The following is a 17500-nucleotide window of genomic DNA, read 5'->3' as shown; positions in this document are numbered from 1 at the left end:
GGAGGGAGATAAGGAGGGAGATATAACGAGAACACACACACACACACACACACACACACACACACACACACACACACACACACACACACACACACACACACACACACACACACACAGAGGAAGAGGGTTGGAGGGAGGGAATGAAAGATAATACCTGGGGAGGGAGAGAGGGAGGGAGGGAGGGAGGACGAGCGAGATGAAATGGAGAGAAATGAGAGGATGATGAGAAGAATGATGGTGGGGGGATGAGGGAGAAGGAGGAGAAGAGAAGGGAAGGGGGAAGCGATATTTGGAGGGGGAGGACGAAAGGTGGGGGTAGGAGTGCTGAGGAGGGGAAAGGGGAGTTGGGAGGGGGGAAACAGAGGCTCTAGGAGGGAAGATGAAAGCTGGGAGGTGTGTGTGTGTGTGTGTGTGTGTGTGTGTGTGTGTGTGTGTGTGTGTGTGTGTGTGTGTGTGTGTGTGTGTGTGTGTGTGTGTGTGTGTTAGAGAGAGAGAGAGAGAGAGAGAGAGAGAGAGGGTATGGGGGGATTTGGTGCGGAGGAAAAGTATGTTAGGATGTTATGAGAGGACATGTAACGAGCAAGAGAAGGAAAATAGGAAGGAAGGTGGTGGGAACTGGAGTGAAGGAAAGAGGGGACGTCGGTGGGAGGGGAAAGGTAGGGACGGGGAAAGGAACACCGGGGGGAGGGAGGGTAGGAGAGAGCTGAAAGGGGACGGAAGAAGAAAAAAAGACACTCGGAAGGAAACTATGGGAGGAGGGAGGGATGGTGCGCTGAGGAAGGGGACACGGGAGGGAGGGCTTGGCTAGGGAGACGGGAGAGGGAAGAGTCCTGAGGTAAAGGGGTGGGTGGGAGGGGGCACTGTGATAGGATTGAAAGAATATGAAGGGTTACTGGGCAGGGGAAACGAGAGGGAGGTAGGGCTATGGTGGGGAAGACAGGAGGTGGAGAGAGCGGTGGGGTAGGGGGAGAGGAGGGGGTTGGAAGTGAGGCCAGGGTAGGGGAGACAGGAAGGTGGGGCGGACGAGAAAAGACAACACAGTATCTATGGAGGTTTGGTCGGCCAATTCGTAACTCCCACTAGCACTGACACTCCCTCACATGCTCTCTCTCTCTCTCTCTCATATATATATATATATATATATATATATATATATATATATATATATATATTTCTACATATACACAATATGTGTGTGTGTGTGTGTGTGTGTGTGTGTACAATCACAACATCAAAGTTCTACGATTGACATCTTATTTATATATACCGTCATCAGATTATTTATTCATCTTGAAAATCACTGCTTGTTGTAAATATACTAGAAACAACGGGCTATTTACCAGCCCTTGCAATAAAAGAATTTTTCCTAAGTTAATCAGAGAATGGTCGAGGTAACTGGAACACAACCTTGATGACTTTACTATACTGAAAAGGCTCATGGAGAGTGTACAAGCGGTCTTTTCTACGCTAAATAAACCATATGGAGTTAATACGAATACTAAAACATAATGCATGGAGTTAATACGAATACTACAAAATAACGCACCATCATAATGAAAGGGATATATAAACAGATTCTCCCAACATGGACTCAATGGCCTGAATAGGAGTCCTTCACATGACTAGGGAAATGGAAGCAAAACAGCCCAGCAGCAAGGCACAAGCAGAGGGCTGGAAAGGAGAGGGAGGAAGGAGGAACGATCAGCGAGGTTAGCAATGAGGGGGAGGAGATAAGTGAGGAGGGAAGGTGGAGGGAGAGATGGAGGCAGGAGTGATGAAGGAGGGGAGGGAGGAAAGGACAAGGATGGATAGAGGGAGTGAAGAGAAGACTGAAATAGGCAAAGGAAAAAGGGTAAGGAGAGAGAGGAGGCAAGGAGTTACAGGAGAGGAGAAAGAGAGGGGTGAGGGGAAAGTCACAAGGGTAAGTGGAGGGAGGAGGGAAGGAGCAATGGTGGAAGGGGAGGGGAGGGAGAGATATGTGGGGGGAAGGAAAAGGAAAGAGGCAAGGGTGAGGAGGAAGAAGGGAAGGAATGAAGTACGTGAAGAAAGGGGGGAGGAGAGAGGGGGAAGAGGAGGGGATGTGAGAGAGGAAAGAAACATGATAAGGGGAGGGAAACGGGCTAGAGAAGTGGAAAGGGAGGAAGAAGCGAGAAAAGGGGCAGAGAGAGAGAGGGAAATGAAGAAAATGAAGTGCGGAGAGTGAAGGAGGGAAGGAGGTTAGGGAGGAGAGAGATGAGGAGGAAGAGACGGAGGGGGGAGGGAGACGGTGGCAGCAGTGATAAAGGGAGGAGGGGAAGAGAGGGAGAAGGAGAGGGAGGGAGGGAAAGGAGGAAGGAGGGAAGACGGGGGGGAGGGGGGGAGGAAAGAGACAAGGCCGCCTGTCAATAGGGTCGCGTCCTCAGTTGTTAAAAGCGGGGCAAGGAGGGAGCGATAGATACAAGGACGGAAGGAGCGATAGATACAGGGAGGGAGGGAGGGAATGATAGATACAGGGAGGGAGGGAGGGAGGGAATGATAGATACAGGGAGGGAAGGAGTGATAGATACAGGGAGGGAAGGAGTGATAGATACAGGGAGGGAGGGAGGGAATGATAGATACAAGAGGGGAGGGAATGAGATACAGGAAGGGACGGAAATGCTGATAAACGATGAGAAGGAGAGAGAACGGTGATTATTGGGAGGGAGGGAGGGAAGAAGGAAGGGAGGGAGAGAGGGAGGGAGGGAAGGAAGGAAGGAAGGAAGGAAGGAAGGATGGAGGAGGACTAAAATAAAATAATAGTGAAGGACGGAGAGAGAGAGAGAGAGAGAGAGAGAGAGAGAGAGAGAGAGGTGGGGGGGTGGAGGTGTCTGGAGTTGAGCCCGTAGGGTGTACCAGAACGTTATTCTGTCTAAGCGCAATCTCCAGCGTCTCTGTCGATAGTGGTGGTGATGGCGGGCCTGGTGGTAGTAGTGGTGGTGGTGGTGGTGGTGGTGGTGATAGTGATGGTGGTGGAGGTGATGGTGATGAAGGTGATGGAGGTGGTGGTGGTGGTGGTGATGGCGATGGTGATGACAGTGGTGGTGGTGAAGGCGGTGGTGGTCGTGTTGGTGGTGATGGCAAAGGGTGAAGATGGTGACGGCGATGGTAGTGGTGACCGTTGTGATGATAGTGCGAGTTTAGTGGCAGCTATGATATTAAGATGCTGACTGTGGTGGCATTATGGTAATTGCGGTGGTATACCTGTAGGTGTGGTGGAGGCTGTGGCTGTATTTGTTTCACTGGTAATGTAAAGGTAGCATCACGGCGGCTGAAGTGGCGTTTGTCTGTGCTGATGGCGTTGTGCTGGTGAGTGAGGTGGTGATGGTGGTGGCAGGGGCAGGGGAGGCTGGAGACGGTAAGAACAATAACGCTGGAAGTGATGCCTGGCCATATTATATACGATTTACAGGTAACAGTTGTTGGGGTTGTTAGGGTCGTATTCTAGATGGTGTGGCAGGCGTGGCGGCACCTCTGATTCAGCGATTCATTTTGCATTATTCAGTCATTTTTCATATTTCATTTTCATTCATTCATTATTATACATTTTTCTCTTTTTGTATGTTACTGAGGAACCCATATCGATACTATAAATGCATCAATAGCATAAGAGACTATCATGGTGTAATATACAAAACAAATCGCTAAGAAAATGGTACTGAGACGTGTTCCATGCCACCCAGAATATAGCGACTTGGTAACACTGAGCAGCAGGTGGAATCAACCCTTTCCCTATGGTGTTTCGTTTTCTGTTTAATTTCGCCCTGCATGACGATTATATCTTGATCAGCAAGGAACCAGTGCTCTCAGATAAGTGAGACCATCCTTCACCCTTTTACTACGATATGTCTCCCGAGGCTAAAAATTTGTGTGGTAGTATCAGTGTAAAAACCAAGTCGCCATCGAATTAAAAAAAAATGTCGCCATCATACAAAAACCAAGTCACCATCATATAAAAACCAAGTCACCATCGCACTGAACACTTTAACTAGGGATTATGTAAGTGTTAGCAGTGATTCGAGTGGTAAGTGACTGGCGAAAGAGTGCTTAGTAAGGATGTTCATAGCTACGACTTATTAATGTTAGTAGCGGCTATTGGGGGGTGGAGTAATGAGTAACCTACATGACAGCAATAACTACGGAAACAGCCTTACACCGGTACTTCGTTATGTACCGTGATAAGGATAAAGGACTTCAGAAAAGACGATACATATTTAAAAGTAAATAATGGATAATTTATTGGTGTTAGTGATGTGGTAATGATGCTAGTAGTGGTGGTGGGTGTGGTAACGATGTCGGCAGTCAATATTAACAGCAATGATGGTAGTAGTAATTAGCAGTGGTGATAGTTGTGATGTGAAAAGTTGTAGCAGAAGTGACGATAGCAGTGGTGTTGGCTATGGTGGTGAAGCTATTATTGATGTTAAAAGAGATGGTGGAATTGGCGGTGATGATAGTAGTGGAGGTGGCCATGGCGGTGATGTTAATGTTGATGGTGATGGCTGTAAATACACTGGTCGCCGCCCTAAGGTTAAAAATTTGAAGGAGATGGATACACAGGTGAGAGGGAGAGGGCAGCAAGGGAGGGGAGGGGAGAGGAGAGGAGAGGAGAGGAGAAGAAGAGAGTAACTGAGAAGGCGAAGGATGCGTTTCGGGGGAAGGAGAAGGGAAAAGACCTGAAGGGAAAAGACAGATACTGCATGACAAGAGGAGAAAACAACAGAAAAGGAGACGAGACGTGAGAAGGCAAGAGAGGAGCGCAAATGAAATGAGAGAGAGAGAGAGAGAGAGAGAGAGAGAGAGAGAGAGAGAGAGAGAGAGAAATAATCAATTCAACAACCAGGAACCTACATTTCCGATAATTATCAGTATTATTATTATAAATTAATCGAAATTATTATTAACCCTAGTTACTATTATCATTATTATTACTAGTGTTATTATTATTATTATTATTATTATTATTATTATTACTAAAGTAGTGGCCGATAAAAGAAAGTGAGGATATAAGTGAGTAAAATTTGCCTATAAGTGTGGAGAGCAGTGATAGTGAGTGAGAGTGACAGTGAAAGTAGCCAGTGAACCGATGAACATTGATATTCAAAGCACCAGACGGAAGCAGGGGAAAAAAGGCTCTGGGTGACGAGGGAGAGGGAGAGGCAGAGGGAGAGTGGGAAGTAAATGGAAGAGAGAGAGAGAGAGAGAGAGAGAAACAGCCCTTTCATATTAGCCTCCACTGAACATGTGCTTCCTTATTTTTATGCAACCCAACCACATCCGGCAGACATAAAGCAGAAAGCAGATACGGTATTGAAGTTACTCGAGTGAATGGTTGGTGAAAGATATTACCTTGTTTGTGGTCAGGAATATCACTCCAGTTTTAAGTCGAATAATAATGAAACTCTTACACAACATTCTAAAAAGCATGTTGGGTTCCGAAGACCGCAACACACGGTTTCGAAAGTCACCGCTCACTCTCTTGTTGTTTATCGTTGGGATGGGGATTGATAAGAATGTCCTCAATGGTACGTGTCAGATGCTTCGTTACATAGTCTGTAGTATTAAATCACTTCGCTACAGGGACGTATTTATGATGGTGTCTGATACTGTTCCGTCGAGAAACAACTAGAAACTAACAACTTCTAGAAAAAAACCCTGCACACTGAAAACTCCCAAAGCAGCAAGTTACAAGCCAACTAACTCGTCCACTGAACAGTTTATATACCACTAACTCTCCAAAAGGCATGCGACAACTGAATAAACTGTCTGTCAAAAATTACAGCAAACTAACTCAGAAGAACACATACTGAAACCTAACTAACTCGTACACTAAAAACGTTTATGTATTAACCAACCCACAAAAATTACAAGTGATAACCAACTGACGATCCTATATAAAAATTTTCAATATTACCAGCTCAAACTAAGACACGTGCAAACCAGCTAACTCGTCCCTTAACTATGAATGAATCGACCTGAGTGTTTTTTTTTTTTTCTGGATCAATGACCTTTATTGCCTTTGGGGAGAAGGGCTGACCCACTGACCAACTGACGAACATGAAACGCACATGCACTTCCTACTGCGACTCTCCCTCTCTCTCGCTCTCTCTCTCTCTCTCTCTCTCTCAGCGCTGCACTATATTTCTCTAACAGACGAATAATGTAAGCGACAAAAAACTTTGCGGTAAACACATGAGCTTACTCTGAGTTTTATTACGTCTCTCTCTCTCTCTCTCTCTCTCTCTCTCTCTCTCTCTCTCTCTCTCTCTCTCTCTCTCTCTCTTGTCCCCTCGAATTCTTTTTTCCGTTTCCCCTTCACCCTTCCGTTTCCTCCCTATTCATCCCACTGCTCTCTCTCTCTCTCTCTCTCTCTCTCTCTCACAGCAGCAGCAGTTAAACAAGGCACACCCAGGGAACTAGTCCGGGTTCACGTGAAATTGAGTGACTTCCTCGACTTTTTCTCTCTCAAATTTTAGCCTGACTCTCCCCTGACCTGTGGGGTCCCTGAAGAGGAAGGGGAAGAGAATGGGGAGGAGTAAGAAGGGGGAAGAGAAGAAGAAGGAGGACGAGACGACGGGAGAAGGAATGCCGAGAAAAAAAATGGGACAGGGAGGACGGGAAAACAGGAAGAGGTATGACGAGAAAAAATTAGGAACAAGGAGGACGAAAAATGAGAGCAGTGGGTGAAGGCGAGAGAGAGAGAGAGAGAGAGAGAGAGAGAATGGTGACACAGAAACTGGGAAGAAGAAGGACTAAAGAAACTGGACAGAGGAGATGAGAGAAGGAGACGAGGAAGCACGAGACGAAGAGAGGAGGGTGAATGAGAAAGGGGAAAGAGACAGAAGTTGAAGAGATCTTAAAAAGGAGAATAAGAAAAAAGAAAAAAAGAACGATAAGAAAACGAGGACAAATAAGAGAAGCTGACTGTAAGAAATGGGAAACCAGACGACAGGGAAGAGGAAAGAGGAATAAATGAAGAGAAGGGAAACAACAAAGTGGACGTGAGAGAGAGGAAATGGAAACAGAGTAGGATGAGTCTGTGCAATGAAAGGGGCTGGCGTGGGTGATGAAGGTATGCAAAACAAATGAGGGGAAGAGAGAGGAAAAAAAAAAAGGAAATAGGAGGGGAAGTGAGAAGGGATACGAGCAGACTGAGAAATGGAGATAGGAGGGAGGGATGGAAAACAGATGTGAACGAGAGTGGAAAAGGGGAGAGTGCAAGGACATAAGGAGAGAAGAGGAAGAAAACATGGGAGACGCAGAAGAAGAAATGATGAGAGGAGGAGAAAAAAAGATGGGAGGAAGAGAGGAGGAGGGGAAAATGGAAGGAGAAAACGAGATAAAAGGGAAGGGACAACAGGAAACAGTGGGAGGAGAGGAAACAGGGGCATAGGTAGAAAGGGAGATAAAGGGGGAAGGAAAGGAATTAAAAACGGGGAAATGGAAGGGTAGAAAGAAAGGATAAAGGAGACAAAATAGAGAAAAAGGGGAAAAAACAAGAAAAGGGGAGAGTGGAAAAAAAGACAGAACAGGAGGAAGACTACGAAAAGATGGTAGAAGGAGAGAACAAAGAGATATGTATGTATGAAGTGCGAGAGGGTGGGGAAGAAAAAAGTAACAGAGGTAGGAGGAACAACGTAGAAGACAAGGAAAGACATTAGATATTAAAAAAGAGAAGAGAGGAAACACAGAGACAACGGAGGGGACAGAAGAGAGAATAAATAAAAGACAATAAAAGCAAGGGATGAAAGAAAGAGAAAAGAAGAGTACACAGAGAGAAATGTGACAAAAATAAATGGGAAAAAACAGTGACGATAAGTAAGGGAGAGTCAGAAGAGGGGAAAGCGAAGGGGGTGAAAAGGAGGGAGTGGCAAGAGGGAGAAAAAGAAAGGAAACAGCCGAAGAAGACGAAAGAGGAGAAAAGGATAGGGAAAGGGAGAATGTTTAATAAGAAAAGCAGAAAACAGTGAGGGAGAAAGGGAGGCCTCCCTTGGATGTGTGTGTGTGTGTGTGTGAGAGAGAGAGAGAGAGAGAGAGAGAGAGAGAGAGAGAGAGAGAGAGAGAGAGAGAGAGAGAGAGAGAGAGAGATGGTTCGTGCGCGGGGTTCTGAGTCAGACGATAGTCCTGACATGCCTTGGAATTCCTCTCCCCCCCCAACTCTGAAAAATACTGCCGGATCCTACCACAGTGTTCAATAGTTGCTTTACAGTTCACGTTATTTACAGTGCTGACCAATAGCCCCTTTACGCTGTCAAAATCAAAGTAATTAGCAGTAATCAAGAGGGTGGAGTATCCTTGTACGATTCTGGACGGTCAGCTGTGTATGTGAACTATTGCCTGCGATTGTACACCAACCTCAGCCCTTCTCTCGCGCCTCTCGGATTCATCAAAGTAATTTCCTAAACATCTTATACACGACGACGTAATTATGTTATATTCTTGAAATCTTCTGACGATTTAATTCAGCTTCAGAAAATTTCTTGTATTGGAGCAGTTAGCGAAGGCAATATCTAACAGCTGAGAAATATATCTCCACAGTTGGATTAATCAGTTGGAGATAGCAGGGAAAAAACAGAAGACGTCATCGCAAACAAGAGGCAATTAGCATAACTTCACCTTTATTTTAGTTGCCCGAACATCTATACGAGCAGCTGAGTCAGTCAGTCACACCTCTATGGATTTTCACACAGGCATTTATCTCTATCACTGCTCCATATGGTGCTTCACTTTATTCTCTGTAACGATTTTCACATGCAAGGTGCTTCACTCTGGCGAAGCTACACATGGTGTTTCACTTCAGCAAAGCCCCTGTGGTCCCTTATCTTTCTGTACTTATTTATTGCTACCGGCAGATGATGTCACTTAGCTCGGTAACTCCTGTAATGGTGAGGAGATTAAAATACTCCGTGTAAGCGTCTTCAGTACAATTACATATATATTCATTCGCCGGATGATTTTACTCAGCTCCTCTACCAACCTCTTCAGTAAAGTGATCTCTGTCCTAATATATATTCTCGCAAACGCCAAGCAATATAATTCAGGATAAAAGAGTTACCTGGTGGTAGAAGTGTTACAGCCTGGGTTATGTGGAAGTTCACTGCAGCTAATACGAAATCTTAGGCGTGTGGCGTAAACGTCTGCGGTTCTGATTATTACGGTCAGGATTACCACCCCCTCTGCTTCCACATCCACCTGCATTTACTCTCTGGGTAAGGTGAGAGTCTGTGAGCTGAATAAAATCGTTCGTCGAGGCATAAAAACATTATGAAGTTCTTGATTCCTGGCGAGAACTTTTTTTTTTTTTTTAACAGTTCTCTTGAGTATAGTGAGGAGTCTGACGTTACTCAAACTACGAGTAATATGAACAGTTAATAGTTCCCAGCATTGTCCCACAGCCCCCATCATAGTGCGGTAAATTCTGTTGTAAAATCATCAACTGTGCAATATGAATGAATGTTAATATACCGCATAAAATAATGCATGTATCTGAATATTCAGAGGGAGGTGGTAATGGAATGACTAGTGCTGGTCTGGTGGGTGTGAGGTCGAGGGTTCAAGCTCAGCTGTTACAGGAACAATGTGGGGATCTGAATTCGATATCACGGTATTCATTGCTTTTCCATCTGGTCCCACCCAAACGTTATTAAAACACCCCAGCCAACACCATAACACCAGGTCTGAATGTGATATCCCTCGAGAATGTGGGTATCAGTGCTTCATTGGTGACGACTGAGGGCTGACGGGGACGAAACTTTATTTACTGTGGTAGGTAAAGTATTGGGCCTCCACAATGAACTTCTTAACTTCTCTAGTGTAAGGTACATAAAAAAAATACATAAATAAAAAAAGAAAGAAAGAAAGAGTCAAAATATAACCTCAGTTTTTTCACAATGGCCTCTTGGATGGTTGTAACGTCACACTTCATACGAATTAGCGGTTGATTTGGCTATGGTCTCAGTGGCTGCTCTTTATTGCGAGGACAGTAAGATGACAAATACAGGGTGTGTCGCTGCAGGTCAACGTGCACTGACTGATACGATAAATTTGTTTTATATCAGCATTAACAGTTACCTACTTTTTGTAACACAAGCTTTTACTCCTGAAAAATTAATTTCAACGAGGAAAGCTCCATAAAGTCAGAAGGTTCACCAGTAACGTGGAAGGTTGATGTTATGAAGTGTTAACGAGTGGTGAATCAGCCAAATTAAGGGAAATACATCGTATAATTATAGTTGTTATTTCCTTCCAGCCAGTTACTACTGGAGACTCTAACGTAAACTCGTGAATATCACAAAGCATGACCACTCACGGAAAAAACATGCCAGCAACCTACTTCTCAGGATAATTTTTATATTGGGGAAGAATTCAATCCACCCTAATCACGGTTCATCTGGTATAATCTACGCCATAAGTAAGTACAGGAATAATATCATACAACACATTTCATTCAGCAGTGGGCAATAATTACACTGATGACACAGATGAGCTTAGTCTTGCCAGTTCATTAAGCCCTGGCCAACTGTTTGTCATGAATGAGTCTTGGAACAATGGTGCCATTTCAATGACTACTTTTACCCAGTGGAAACATTTTACTTAGGTGATTGCAGTAACAAAAAGGAATCTCTAACACTGTAGCCAGGCACTGTATCAGAAATGACAAATACTTACTTATTTCCTGATTTTACTCGTTTCCCAAATATAACCGTTTTGTATTACGTTACCAACTTTAAATTCATTTTCATCATTTACGCCTGTAGCATCCTAACCTTTGTTCATAGGGCTAACTTTACAAAAATGCTTAACAGAAATTTATCATACAATTTTCGTAGATCCCACAGCTTCTGAGTCTACATTTTACGTGAAAAAATAATGGGAAGCTACTTGAACGATGATATCTTCAGGCAGCTCTTTAAGATATCATCTGGTTTGTTAAGCACTTCCTAATGCATGGAGTGGTGGTTCCCTCTCCTCACGAATCCACTTATGATCAGAATCCAGCAATCCACAGACAACGTCACGGATCTCCTATCTTAGTTACCAATTTTAAAATGATATGCATATTCGCTAATGAAGAAGATAATGAAAAGCGACATTAAAACACACACATTCAATTCCTGTGGCATAATAGTCCACTCATGCACCAGCTGATGGCACCAATACAACACCAAATCACAACTGAGGTGCGAATAGCCACTGCCTCATTTTAAACCCGTATAGCAGTACTGATGGATGATTTAATGATGTGGCTCTAGGTCTTAAAGGTCTTATGGAAATAAGTGAAAAATTACGAATAAATCAAAATCACAAAGCTATTCCTAGCAACAGGTGAGACTCCATTTGGTGATGTGAGGTCATCAGTTCACTCCTCTACCATAGCCTACGACAGCCACACTTTATTCTTGCTGCCACCAGGTTATTGGACCCAGCCAGTGAAGAAGCTAATGTAGACTATACCTAACTCTTCCAACTCGAAAAGGCTCCCTTAAGCTGAGCCAAATTGTCTGGAGAGACCAAGAATAAACAAAAACTTATGTGAGTGAAGGGGTTAACCACTTCACTCCATGAACATAATATTTCCGTTTATTATTTCTACCTCCGGACGATTTTTTCAAACAGTGAAAGACCTTTCAACCTGAAGGGGTTAATGAAGGTTATGCCAATCCTCTCTAGTTAAAAAAATGTACTCTATGCTAAATAAAATCGTATGGGTGATAACTAGAAATTTAACAACGTAATCCGACTGATGATTGTTTATATTCTTGTGATCTCTTGACGATTCAATTCCATTTAGAAGAGACTCAGAACAGCTGGGATTAATTACACCCTTCAGTAACCTTCGTAGTGTGAATAACATCGCCTGGGAACATGAAGAACAACTAAAAACCTACGTCGTGAGGCTGAAAAGGTTAAATGAATCTACTGGCAACGATGAGAGTTCGGTAGGTCTTCGTTACCTGTCGTCTTCTTTGTCGTTAGCTTTAATCTTAACCCCTTCACTCCCACGACCTATGCTTCAGTTTATTTTCGTTATCTCCTCTTGATTTAATTCGGCTTAGAGGAGACTTTTCGTTTAGAGTAGGCATTTCGAACTGGAAGGGATGGATACAGATTTCATTAACCCCTTCACTACTAAATGCCTGTCCGAAGTTGAATAAAAATCGTCTGTGTGCAGCAAGGTTGATACTGAATAAAAATCGCCTGTGTGCAAGAAGGTTGATACTGAATAAAAATCGTCTGTGTGCAAGAAGGTTGATATACAAAATTATGTCACTGGATTAAAAGGGGTTAAGTCCATAGTAACTCAAGAAGAAAAAATGTATATTGCAAATCCACAGTTACCTGTAAAACGGATATCCTGGTCTTCCTCGATTTACATTAGTAGATATATGTAAGAGTTTGCTAGTCTTTCTCAATTAACGGCAGCAGGTGTGTGTAAGAATCTGCTAATCTTTCTCGGTTTATAGTAGCATGTGTATGGAGGAAGCTGTGATACTTTTTAAAACATCACTGGCTTATAAAGTGGAATGTCTGTACAAAGGAAGCAGTGGCGTACAGTCGATAGCGTAAGTGCCACATCCACTGTTACGTTCACTCCGCATGCCAGCCAACACTGCGTGATTACCGTGCTGCTCCTCCCACCTCACCCCAGCACAAAGCTTTACTCGCACGGACAGCCTTTGCTCAGAGTTAAAAAGAAAAAAGGAAAAGAGAAAAAGAAAAAGAAAACTGGCTGCTAAGACGGCTTTTCATGCCATAAACCCCTTCAGTTCGATTACAAATATCGCTTAAACCCTCTCAATCCAATGTAGTTTTTCTGTTACATTCTAGCCCATTCCAGACGATTTCCTTCAGCTTAGGAGACCCCCTACTAGTGAATGGGATTAATAAAGACTGACTCCTGCTGGTCAAAAAGTCTCTCCGAAGCTGGATAAAGTTGTCCGTAACTAGTAAGAATAAACTAAAAATTAAGACGTCATAAGATTGAAGGGATGAATCAGTCACTACCAGACGATTTTATTTAGCCTGAAGGAAATCTTTTGGGGGAAGTCCGAAAATTCTTAATCTTAATAAAACTGTCTGTGGCAACAAGAATAAAGTGGAAATGCGTCATCGGCCTGAACGGTGAAGATTAGCTTATGGAACTGAAGAAAAAGATAATTATGCACGGGATAAAAGTACGTGGAGCACCATCTTACAACTCTGACAGCCGTTGGACAGGCAGGGAATTAGCTATCTTCCTAGTTTATTCTGAAGAGATTATTTGGCACTATTAATAACTGTGAAGTGGATCTTTGAAGTTCATCATGAGGTGGACCGGTTAAACTGCTGACCGAAGTTGACCGCAGTCCGCCATCCTACTTTCGAAGACAGTAAGGAAATTGAGGAACGTTTGTACAACCGGGCAGCTCCACTGTCTGGTCACGGTTATCAGTGCCACCACATGAAGGATACCCTCTCCAGCACCAAGATCATTTAAATGTAGCGAAATGTAATCAAAGTCTTAAATGGACGAGTGTCTACCTCAGATGGTTCGACTTCCCCGATATATTCACCAGACTTTCAGAGGATACTTAACTCTCTCACGCTCCTATGACTCACTCGCCACTGAGTAAAACTGTCTAGTGAATGCTGGGATAGAATGCTAGGACTGTCCCGATAAACAGAGACCTAGAGAAGACGGTATTAACTCAGGCTCCTGGGACTCACTCTCAGGCGAATAAAATCGTCTGGGGTTAGTTGGAATACAATTAAAAAGTTACTCTGGTATGATGGGGCAGCGGCGGCAGGAATACATAACAAGGAAATGGTCCCTGTTGCAAAACTCATGCTCTTAAACACAAAATATTACATAATGGAAATTTACAAAGAGGATGTGTTCGTGAAATTTTTGCCTATTGAGTTTCGATAATGTATATAAATAGGAAATACATTCATCCAAATATTTATAAATAATGAAGCTGCTTGTTGTTTTAACTCTCTGGCTGCGAATTACCTACTTCGCATTTTATTGGGCTTACGACTGACGATTTTACTGTGTTCAAAAGAAGCCTAAGGGACCCGAGAAGCTAAAAACACAATGCAGAACCTCGCATTATATATCACCTTACGACGGACGATTTTATTCAGCTAACAGAAACTTACCGCGGTCAAAGGACTTACTAGATTCAGCAACGCGGAAGCCGGAAGAAACGTGGATGAAAAGGTTACGAGGAAAAGGATGACGTGTGAAAAAAATGGGGACTGAAAGGAAGGGGATCGGAAAGAAGATCAATAAGAAGAGAAAGTGAGAGAAGGGGAAAGAGAAAGGTCTAAGAAAAGAGAGGTAAGGGGAAAGAGAGAGGACTAAGAAAAGAGAGGGAAGGGGAAAGAGAGAGGACTAAGAAAAGAGAGGGGAGGGGAAAGAGAGAGGACTAAGAAAAGAGAGGGAAGGGGAAAGAGAGAGGACTAAGAAAAGAGAGGTATGGGGAAAGAGAGAGGACTAAGAAAAGAGAGGGGAGGGGAAAGAGAGAGGACTAAGAAAAGAGAGGGAAGGGGAAAGAGAGAGAGGACTAGGAAAGGGGAGGGAAAGGGAAAGAGTGAGAAGAAAAGAATGGGAAGAGGAGAACGAAAGGACTAGGAAAAAAAAAAAAAGGTAAGGAATAGTGACAGGCATAATTAGGGGAAGGGACTCAGTACATGGAGTACGCTTTACGGTACAAGACAATGAAGGCCGTGATGAGCAGTGAACGACGATACCTAGTGCTACATGCCTTCTCCAGAGTGTTTGCTGTCTTATTCCCGCTGCCTTCAAGAGATTTCAGTCAGCTTCGGGAGGGTTCCCTAGTTATGCAAGGGTTAATGGAGGCTATAACCAACATATCCAGCTGAAAAGCTTCTGCAAATCCGAATAAATTTCTATAAAGTTAATAGGAAAATCATAGGACTAATGGCGTTAATTCTTTCCTGTCCCATGACGTATGTTAAATCTTATTCTTCTAATATACTATAGCACTAGCCGTGTGTGTGTGTGTGTGTGTGTGTGTGTGTGTGTGTGTGTGTGTGTGTGTGTGTGTGTGTGTGTGTGTGTGTGTGTGTGTGTGTGTGTGTGTGTGTGTGTGTGTATTTTGGGCAGCCGAAACTACACATTCAAATCGCACCAAAATTGGCACAAAAATCGCAAAAAATTCGCTGATGTGAAAAAACTTGGTCCCATCACGATTGAAAAACTTTTAGTACATCTAATGAGCGATCACATTTTGACCAAAAAACGCCGCTCTCGGCGCCCGGCATAGGATCTCCGTAGAATTTTTTGCCCATAGCTACAGCAGCGCGAGAGCCCTCCGCAGGAGCAAGTGCGAGGGGCCCAAAGGGCCCACGAGCACTTGTCCCATCTATGGACAACTCTGCTCAGCTTAGGAGAGATTTTTCAAACTGTACGAGTTAAAGTTATCCTTCATTAATTCCTTGAAAATGAGAGGCAATTTGTAAGCTGAAGTTAATTAAAAGCCAACACCAGGAATAAAATGCAACATGACGTCACTGGCTTACAGACGCCATGACATGCTGCTCTATTCTCGGTGTTGTTCATTATACCAGCATGATAGTAAACACTGCTGATTCATTAGTTCCCCAAATACTGAGTCGCCCACATCGAACTCGGTGACAAACATTTAAGAGGAAGCAATAGTGTGTCCTTGTATATATACTACAATTTGTTCGCATCCTGCTACGGTTCCTACGATGACGTATACAGGCTCTATCTCTCACAAACAGAGCCATTTCATCATAACAATTGTCCACATGCACTTCTCACCTACACTCCAAGAGTCCTTCACACCTAGAACCATCCGTGAAGCAATGGGTGGGGGGGGGGGGTCAATTTTGTAGCGGCATTAAGTGGAGTTCCTTTGCTCTACGGATCAGATGCCTCTCAGGACGGGTAAAACAAGGTTTGAATATGTATAGTACAGCTGCCAGCCCAAGTCAGGTGTGAGTAAGTTGCTCCAACTGATTTATTTTCAGACTTCTTATTATTTTCCTAACAAATGATAACAGAGTGTGAATAAAAGTGTAATACCTCAATATTTCCCTCATTCAGCAACCGTCTGCAACTCGGCCAGACTCAGGATTAATGTTCTTGTAGACAACGAGTACTGTGCCATAAATTCGTTTTCCTCCGCAGCGGCGTCTCATTCTCATTCAACAGCAATTCCCAGTTGTCCCGAATATCCACACGAATTTCAGGAGCTACGTGTGCGCCTGCCTCACCAACTTATATACACTTTACCCTTTGTGCCGGGCTTGGTATTTTTAACAGTAATATAAATAAGTTCTAAAACGTATTAAAAAAAAGGAAAAATAAAGAATTCACGAGAGTATCAGGAATACTAATTTTGCCTCCTGCGGGAAACTCATACGCTGCAAATAACACAAGTAACGATTTAAGTATATTTACATTTTACACTCGGATTAAAAATGAGAAAACCTTGGTATTACGGCCTAGTGTAATCATACTAACTGAAACAGGGGAAAAAATCTTGATATAAAATAAGGAGTAGCTCGCAATTCAGAAAGCCTTTCTTAACCTGAACAAAACTGTCCAATGATAGCCACAATAAATTTTAAAATACGCTATCGTAGTGAAACAAAAAATGTCCCTTTTCACTGCAGTAAATTCAGTTATATATTTTATTCTTCCTGGTGCCCAACTTTTTCAGCAGGGAGAAATCCCACACAATCAAATGGTTAAAATTGTTAAATCCTCCACTGAACCACATTTTACCACTCGATAAACACTCACCAGCCTAGTGTAAAAACAGACCCCATTTGACCTGTTTCATTACCTCTGTCATAAACTGTCGCCTTTTATATCAAAACATATCACTATCACGGAACATACCATTTAATAAGTGATAAAATAGAGTAAAGCGCCTACATCGGACTCAAGTGTTGTTATTGGTAGGGGAAGTAAATGCCAAGTACTCGAGTGTAAGAGATGGTGGTAAACATATCAGACATGTAATTAATCCAATAAGCATGCAAGCAAGACATTAAACACAAATAATAAAGAAGTAGGTGTCCTTAATGCAAGAATTACATAGCAGTGCCCTATGTCGGTGGGTTTATAGGCACAGTAATCACAAGGTGCAGTGGCGGTCAGTGCCTCCTTTAGCATACAAGAGCTGTGTCGGTGGTGTAGGAAACTTCGTAACACCTTTTCCTCAACGATTTGTTTAGCTTATATCAATTAAAATCTTTCTCTATGTTTCCTATATCTCTTACCATCCACATATACCACACCAGACGATAACAAACGTGAAATTTACAGCTGAGGAGGAGGTGTTACGTAATTTCCAAAGCCAAACGAGAATAAGGCTCCCTGTCTGGAACCAGTGTATTAACGCAACGAGATCTTGCTGTATCAGCCACTAAAAATGAAGGGGGTTGAGCAGCTTGCCCTCTCCCTTCGCCAAATCGGAACCCCGGAAGTGTACACGTCCGGGTC

General features: G+C 43.3%; 1 protein-coding gene across 1 annotated transcript in view; it reads right to left on the bottom strand.

Annotated features, from left to right (window-relative positions):
* LOC145412159 (uncharacterized) overlaps positions 1 to 17500 on the bottom strand; it is a gene marked incomplete at its 3' end in the record, with an annotated part of 236220 nt that overhangs the window by 196093 nt on the left and 22627 nt on the right. The gene's annotated exons all lie outside the window — the stretch shown is intronic.

This window comes from Coenobita brevimanus, chromosome 92, assembly GCF_032717465.1.
Source record: "Coenobita brevimanus isolate Jiangsu-jjx chromosome 92, ASM3271746v2, whole genome shotgun sequence".
Classification (NCBI taxonomy): Eukaryota; Metazoa; Arthropoda; class Malacostraca; order Decapoda; family Coenobitidae; genus Coenobita; species Coenobita brevimanus.
Note: the sequence above shows the minus strand (reverse complement) of the source record. Positions and strands in the feature narration are given on the sequence as shown.